The sequence below is a fragment of the Sus scrofa genome, chromosome 8 (genome assembly GCF_000003025.6).
Source record: "Sus scrofa isolate TJ Tabasco breed Duroc chromosome 8, Sscrofa11.1, whole genome shotgun sequence".
NCBI lineage: Eukaryota > Metazoa > Chordata > Mammalia > Artiodactyla > Suidae > Sus > Sus scrofa.
The window spans coordinates 1,794,332-1,803,185 of record NC_010450.4 but is presented as its reverse complement, the minus strand read 5'-3'; the positions used below and the strand labels follow the sequence as shown (position 1 = coordinate 1,803,185).

Sequence of the window (8,854 nt, the reverse complement as noted above, 5' to 3'; positions counted from 1 at the left end):
CGAGTAGGATGCTACTGAGAGTGGTCCGTCATTCTCTTGTTCCTGATTTTAACATGAATGCCTCCAGGATGAAAACCCTCATAGCTAAGATGCTGCCTTCTGGGCTAATAAATATATTTCATTACGCTAAAGCAGTATTGATTTCTAGATTACCCTTGAATGATGTGGATTTGAACTGCACACAGTCCACTTACATGTGGATTTTTTTCAGTAAATATTACAGTACACGGTTGGTTGAATCCAGAGATGGAGAACCACAGACACCAAGGGCCAACTCTGAAGTTGTATGTGAATTTTCAGCTGTACAGGGGTTAGCACCCCACACCCTGTGTTGTTCAAGAGTCAACTGTATTTTATTGACCGTATAAAAAAGTGGGTTGAATTTGGTCAAATGCCTTTTATGAAAATGATCCTTTATTTTTCCTTTGGATCTATTAACATGATTTATTATGTTACTGGATTTCCTGATATTGAACCATCCGTGCATTATTAAAATAAACTCACGAAGGAGTTCCCACTGTGGTACAGCAGGTTAAGAGTCAGACTGCAGCGGCTCAGGTCTCTGTGGAGATGCAAGTTTGATCACTGGCCTGGAGCAGTGGGTTAAAGGCTCTGGCGTTGCTGCAGCTGCAGCTCAGATTCAATCCCTGGTCTAGGGACTTTCACACGCCACAGTGTGGACATAAAAAAATAATAATAATAAAATAAAATAAATCCACTAAAATAATGTAATGATTTTTAATGTGTTGTTGGATTCTCCTTGACAATATTTTAAGGGCTTTTGCATTAATATTCATAAGAGAAACTGGTATAAACTTTTTTTTGTCTTTTTAGGGCCACACCCGCGGCACATGGAGGTTCCCAGGCTAGGGGTCGATTCAGAGCTGTAGCCGCCGGCCTTCACTACAGCCACAGCAATAGCAGATCCAAGTTGCGTCTGTGACCTACACCGCAGCTCACAGCAAAGCCGGATCCTTAACCCACTGAGCAAGGCCAGGGATCGAACCCACATCCTCATGGATACCAGTGGGGTTCGTTAACCACTGTGCCACAACGGGAACGCCTAAACTTTTTATAAAAAGTCTTTATAAGATTTTGGTGTCAATTTATACTTGCTTTATAAAAAGAATTGGGAAGTTTTCTTCTTTTGCTATGCTCTGGAGCATTTAAGTGCAACTGGAAATATCTGCTCCTCCGAGGTCTGCTAACATTCTCTGTCAATCACCCAAGCCCGGTGTTTTTTGAAGGGTAGCTCTTTAGCAACTTTATTACTTCTTTTGAAATTGGTCTGTGTAGATTGTCTACTCTACATGTGGTTCATTTTGGTAAATTATGTTCTCCTAGAAATGCATTTAATCCAGGTTTTATATTTATTTTCATAAAACTGTGCAAAGCATTCTGTATCTTTAATTACATCTCTGTGATTTTCTCCCCTCGTAAATGTCTTGGTACATTTGAATTTTTGTCCTTCGTTTCTCTTGCTTAGGTTAGATATTGATTTATTTATTTTGATTTTTAAGAACGAATGTCTTTATTACTTGAGCTGTAGTTTTTCTCTTTGGTAGCCATTAGTTTCTCTTTTGTCCCTCTTACTTCCTTCTGCTTTTCTTAAATATATGTTTTTAATGTATTTTTCAATCCTTTTGAATTAGAGGTTCAATTCATTTATTTTCAGGCACTTATTTTTGTTGATATAATTAAAAGTATACATTTTCTCCTTGAGTATTATTTTGGTTGTATCCAGCATCAGATATATGAGTCTTGTTGTTTTCATTTTCTGTGAGTTCTGCAGTTTTGCATTTTATATCCTCTTGGCCCAAGAGCGTTGTATAGAGGTTATTAAATTTCCAGGTGCCGTGGCCTTTTTGTTATTAACCTGTAGGCTTATTGCATTTGTAATCTCATACTCAGCTATATTTATACCTTTGAATTTTTATTATGATTTTCTTTGTGACATAATATATAGTCCCTTTTTATGAGTGGGCGCTGGAGATGAGATACAGTCTCTGTCACCTGTGTGTTATTATCCACTGTCCATATGTCGTATCATCTCTCTGTCCACAGACACACCTGCTCAGAAGATGCACCTTTCCCAGGTGCCTTAGTTCTGCCCTCTCCAGGTCTGAGAGCTGGATTAAACACCTCAGCTCTGCGCTGGGAAAGCTATGGTTGTCATTTGGTGGATAGTTATTTCTGGCTGTTTTATCTCTTTTTTTGGTCTTTTTGTCTTTTTAGGGCCACGCCCAAAGCACATGGAGGTTCCCAGGCTAGGGGTGCAATTGGAGCTCTAGCTGCTGGCCTACACCACAGCCGCGGGAGTGCAGGATCCGAGCTGCGTCTGCAACCTACACCACAGCTCATGGCAATGCCAGATCCTTCACGCACTGAGCAAGGTAAGGGTTCGAACCTGCAACCTCCTGGATGCCAGGCGGGTTGATAACTGCTGAGCCACAACGGGAACTCCTGGCTATTTTATCTTGTTTGAGAATTGTACCTTCCATTGCAAAGCGCCCTTTCTGCTTGGCTAATGTGTTTTGGTCTGGACTCTGTCTTGTCTGATATTAAGATTGTGACCGCTGCTTTTATTTTTTGTTTGCATTTTCCTGATACACTTTCTCTATGGTTACATTTTAACCTTTCTCACTTTGTTGTGTCCCTTGGATACAGCACAAAGTTGGGCTTTGCCTTGTGACCCAATTGGAAAAACAAAATCTCCCTTAATGACTGCATTAAGACCATTTACTGTATTGTATGATATGTTTAGTCTTACTTGTGTCAAATTATTTTATATTACGGCTACACATACAGAACGCCTCTCAACTACAGCTCACATTCTTTCCATAATGCATAATGCATATTTATTTTCATAAAACTGTGCAAAGCATTCTGTATCTTTAATTACATCTCTGTGATTTTCTCCCCTCGTAAATGTCTTGGTATATTTGAATTTTTGTCCTTCGTTTCTCTTGCTTAGGTTAGATATTGATTTATTTATTTTGATTTTTAAGAACGAAAATCATTTCAACAGCATCTGTCACTGGAAAGGGGGAGAAATGTATCCAGTTAGCTGGAGTTGGTAAGTCATGGAGCAGCTGTGCACCAAGTGGCCAGTGTCGGCAGGTGCAGCTCCGTGGGGTGTCCTGGGGCTCTGTCTCTACCCCATCTCCACTCTGTTCGAGGCAATGTTGAGAATGACTGAGAAGGCAGGAGACCACATTTTCACATGACGGAGTGCCCTGGGTCCCAGCACTTCCAAGACACTGCACTGCAGGAACTCCTTTTTTTGGCTTTAATTTTTTTTTTTTTAATTTTTGTCTTTTGTTTTTTTTAGAGCCGCACCAGTGGCTCCCAGGCTAGGGGTCACATTGGAGCTGTAGCCGCCAGTCTACACCACAGTTACAGCAACGTCAGATCAAGCCACGTCTGCGACCTACACCACGGCTCACAGCAACGCCAGATCCTTAACCCACTGAGCGAGGCCAGGGATCGAACCCACAACCTCATGGTTCCTAGTAGGATTCATTTCTGCTGTGCCATGGTAGGAACTCCTAAAACATTTTTTTTTGTTTGTTTTTTTGTTTTTTTGTCTTTTTGTCTTTGTTGTTGTTGTTGTTGTTGTTATTGTTGCTATTTCTTGGGCCGCTCCCGCGGCATATGGAGGTTCCCAGGCTAGGGGTCGAATCGGAGCTGTAGCCACCAGCCTACGCCAGAGCCACAGCAACGCGGGATCCGAGCCGCGTCTGCAACCTACACCACAGCTCACGGCAACGCCGGATCCTTAACCCACTGAGCAAGGGCAGGGATCGAACCCGCAACCTCATGGTTCCTAGTCGGATTCGTTAACCACTGCGCCACGACGGGAACTCCTAAAACATTTTTTTATTGGAAGAATTCCCACTGTGGCACAGTAGGTCTCTCCAGTTTGCCGCAGAGACGCAGGCTGGAGCCAGTGTTGCTGCACTTGCAGCATAGTTTGCAGCTGCAGCTTGGATTCGGTTCCTGGCCCAGGAACTTCCATATGCCTCAGGTGTGGCCGTAGGATTAACAAAAATAAAAGCAAATATCAAAAAGAAGAAACAACATAAATGTCCAACAATAGGGAGTTTGTATAAACAGTAATACTTGAAATATTGGAATAATGCCCAAAAGCCATTTAAAAGCATGTGGAGAAACTGGAACCCTTGTGCTCTGTGGATGGACACGAAAAATGGTGCCACTGCTGTGGAAACAGTACAGTGGCTCCTCACAAAATTAAGCCAAGAATTATCACACAGCCCAGTGGTTCCACTTCTGGGTTGTATGACAGATACCCAGAAGGACTGAAAGCAAGGTTTCAGCAAGAAATTGTGCCCCATGTTCTCAGCAGCGTATTGGCAACAGCTAAAACACTGAAGCAATCCGGGGTCCGGCGTGGCTGGGTGGGTGAGCAGAATGGACTAATGCTTGGCCCTAAGAAGCAGACATTCCAGGAGTTCCCCTCGTGGCGCAGCAGAAATGAATCCGACTCGTATCCATGAGGATGCAGGGTCCATCCCTGGCCTCGCTCAGTGGGTTAAGGATCTGGCGTTGCCGTGAGCTGTGGTGTAGGGCACAGACGTGGCTTGATCTGGCGTGGCTGTGGCTGTGGTGTAGGCTGGCAGCTACAGCTCTGATTCGACCCCTAGCCGGGGAACCTCCATCTGCCGTGGGTTCGGCCCTAAGAAGGAAAAAAAAACAGTAAAGAAGTTCAGACACCTGCTCGTGGTGAATGAACCTTGAGGACATGAAGCCAGTAAAACAGGCCAGTCACAAATGACACACACAGTGCGATTCCAGTAATATGAGGTCCCTAGAGGAGCCAAAGTCACAGAGACAGAGAGTAGGAGGGTGGCTGTGAGGGGCCAGGGCGGGAGGGGGTCAGTGCCTAATGGGTGCAGCTCCAGTTTTGCAGGAAGAGTTCTGTGGATGGATGGCAGGGACGCTCACACGACCTCGGGAGTGTACTTGATGCCACTGAACTGGACCCTTAAAAGCAGGACATTTTATATGCATTTCACCACTGAAAAAGGAAAGCAAGCCTGGGAAGGAGGCAACAGCCATGGGGGCCTGGGACCTGTGGCTCTGGTGGGCCGCCCGCCGAGGCGGGGCTGGCTGAGATCAATGGCCACGTCGCCCCCTTCTCGGCTGTCATTGACCAAACGGATAGAGGTGCGGAATGACCCTTTTCACAGAGGAGAAACAGGCAGCTGTCCTTAACTCCCAGAAGCGTGAAGGAGACTGAAGTGAAACACACCGGGAAGACGGACCCCGGCCCTACCTTCGTGATGAATAAAAGCGTTTCAGCTCCTTAAGCTGTGCCACGATTTAAGTGAGTGGTACTGCAGGAAGTCCATCCTGGCTCTTGGAGGTGGACAGCCTGGGGACACGTATAACCCTTGGACCAAGTCCTGTGAAATTAAATTTCTCACTTTCAAAGATGATGATCCTGGAGGAGAAAAGAAGGCTCATGGGCGTCGCTGGGCCACGATGACGAGCCGTGTGACACAGGGCGTTCAGGAGTTGCTGGCGCCTTCTGCTCTGATGTCGTTTGGGGTAAGAGACTTGACGAGTGGATGCCAACGAAAGAGAACCTACCCTCCATCCCGAAAGATGCTCCTACTTTAATATATAAGATTTTGCATTTGAAGCAAAAGTGGCATTAGAAATATTTCAACACAGGAGTTCCCGTCATGGCTCAGCAGTTAACGAACCTGACTAGTATCCATGAGGATGCGGCTTCGATCCCTGGCCTTGCTTGGTGGGTTAAGGATCTGGCGTTGCCATGAGCGGTGGTGTAGGTCACAGATGTGGTTCAGATCCTGCATTGCTGTGGCTGTGGTGTAGGCCGGCAGCTGTGGCTCCAATTCGACTCCTAGCCTGGGAACCTCCATATGCCTCGAATGCAGCCCTAAAAAGACAAAAAAAAAAAAAAAAATTCAACACAATAAGTTTAATAGATTCACAGAAGAGAAGTCATCTCAGAACCTGAGAGGATGGTCAAGCTACACAGATTTGGCGGCTGTACTGATGTGAGCGAGGACCCTGTTATTCCAAGAACAAGGGTTTGTTTCCAGTATGAAGTGTCAGCGGGTCAGAATCTTCAGACCCAGTCGAATCTTTACGAAGATTCCAGGTCTCTCTTTCCCCGTGAACTTACGAGCACACTGGACAATGAGGAATAAGCTATTGGAAAGGGCTCGGAAAACGGTAACCGAAGACAAAACTAAGCCCACAGAGGAAAATGCAGCTACCTGGAAACTTCCTCAGTTTAAGCATGTCTAAGTCCGTATCTTCCCGTTCCTCATGCACAGTAAGTTCCGTCTGAAGACAAAACTGCTAAGAGGGGTCTGTGATCCAGGAGAGAGGACAACACGCATGCAGATAACGTGAGAAGCACTCTTACAGGAGAGCTGCAGACGCACTTTGGGCGAACAGGGGAGAAAGGTCACTCCTGGCTGCAGCCTTTTCCGGAATCACTTCCCATGGGCTCGGCGTGGCCGAAGGGGTCAGAACCTGCTGAGCTGCCCGCCCTTGGAAAAGGATGGGATTTGGCTAAGTGGAGCCTCTGCATAAGTAAAGATGGGTGAAGCCTCGACAGCACACGGGAGAGCAGGTGAGAGAGGCTGGCGGTGACCTTTCAAGCTTGTTTCGTTAGTCACCCACTCTTGGCAGGAACTGGCCCCTAAGTCCTAGTCCTTGACCTTCCCCAAGGTCTGCTCTAAGCAGCAGCTGATTGGATAGGCCCAGATAGTTCGAGGTCACGGACTGGTCACGGCTGGTGGCAGCTGCTTTCAGGGGCCGACTTTCCAGCCAGGTGGGTTTTACTGAGATGGTTAGGATGAGCTGGGGAGGGGAGGAAGACGGGACCTGACATTGAATTGCTGCCCATCCCCCCAAAGAAGCCAATGACGAGAGCATCTGAGTCAGCCCAGGCTGCAGACCCACCACAGCGCCAAGGGTGTGTAAACGGGCTACACCTGTGCGGCGCGGGATTCCGGCGGAGCACCATTCCCAGCTGCAAGCCCAACAGGAGCACTGGGCATAAACCCGCTTCTCAGACCTAGTTTAGGAACCACCTGCATCTGGATCACCTGGTGAAAACGTCGTTTCCTCAGCTTCACTGCAGAATCAGGATCTGGGGGTGGGAGCCGGGGAGCTGCACCTCGGCAGGTTCCCCAGGGGGATCACTGCCCGAGCTCTTCGTTTGTACAAAGAACTTTCCAGTCCCTTGGCTGCTGTAATGAACTTTTACACCCTCCAGATCACCTCTTTGAACCCATCAAGATAAACTGAAATGTTCACTGTCCAAAAAAAAAAAAAAGGAAAGAAAATACCACCTCATTTCTCGTTTCTGGGGGAAAAGTAAATAAATCTTACAATATGTTCAGTTATTTTTAAAAGTTTTCCCAGCTGCGTTCACTTTATCTTTCTCACATACAAAAGCCCACGGCAGCCACCGCGGGGCCTGGGTCCTCGCGTGGAAACCGCGTGTGTCTCACAGGACGGTCAGCAAATGGCTCCTGAGGACGCGGCGAACACGGTCCCCTCCAGAGACCAGAGAGAGTGACTGTAGGCCTTGGACGTGGCCGCACAGGGGGCCTGGGCGAAGCTGCCCAGGGTGGCAGTGCAGCCCCGGCAGAGGCGGGCGGTCGTCAGTCCCTGCCGTCATCAGCAGCTTCGGGGGACAGGGCCTGAGCCGACGCCCGTGCCGGGGGCAGGGGTGAGAGGCCAGCTCAGAGCCGCAGCGGCCGCTCCCCTGTGGGGGCCATGTGAGACTTACCGGTCCTGTCCCCCCCGTGGCCTCGCCGCACGGGGACCATGGAGGGCTTGGCCGGAATCACGGCCCCACGAATGGCAGTGGCAACTCATCAGAGACGGCGACACCCAAACCGACAGGTCCGTTGTCATCCTCACTGGCGACAGACGCCTTGAACCTGGCCCGCCGACCCGCACGGGTCCACTCTTGCACAGCATGAGCTTCAAAATCCCGCCCTTGAGGGGTGCCCCCCGGGAAAAAGTCAATGACCTCAGATTCCCTGATGGGCAGAGAGAAGAGACGGAGCTCCTCCGAGGACCCGATCTTCGTGTTTGGCCCGAAGGCCGGGCTTGGTGACCGGGAGCGTGCCCCCGACCCCAGCCGTGACCTCAGCCCTGGACACCGCTGCCAAGCCTCTGTGGAAGCCACCTCAGCCTCCCACCCCAGGGCCCCAGGGCCTTTGGGGAACCGGCATCGTCCACCATTGGGTGTTTTCACAGAGAAGCAGCACAGTATGTTCACTTTTATCTTAATAATACATCAGCGTGGCCCACAGAAAACGTAGAAGTGTAGTCCTTACAAAGACAAGTGTTCCTCTGCTCCATTTCTGCCCATCCCTGTTTTCTGGACAAAACATCTCAGCTCTTTGTTGTAGTATTTATGTCAATTACTTACACGCTTTTTACCAAGGGATCTGTGATAAGCGTCCACCCTAGGAGTTCCCACTGTGGCCCAGCAGGTTAAGGATCTGGTGTTGCTGCAGCTGTGGTGTAGGTGGAAGCTGCAGATCAGATGTGACCCCTGACCCAGGAACCTCCATGTGCCATGGTGCAGCCATGAAAGAATCCACCACAGAAATAGGATCAGTCCTGTGGACAAAGATGCAGCCAGAGGCGTCCACCCCACTGGTGTTTATAGTTACAAGAGCACGGGATGTGACGTCTATTAGGGCTTCTGAGTAAATGAAGGCACCGGTGTGCAAGCAGAGCTTAAGCAGCCAGATATATTGAAACAACACGGCAAGACATAAGTTAACACACCTTACGGAAATTACAGAATAAAAGGCTGGCATTCCCGTCA

The 8,854-nt window shown here is 48.3% G+C and overlaps 1 pseudogene; it reads left to right on the top strand.

Moving 5' to 3' along the window:
* Positions 4,621–7,339, top strand: LOC110262025 (annotated as a pseudogene).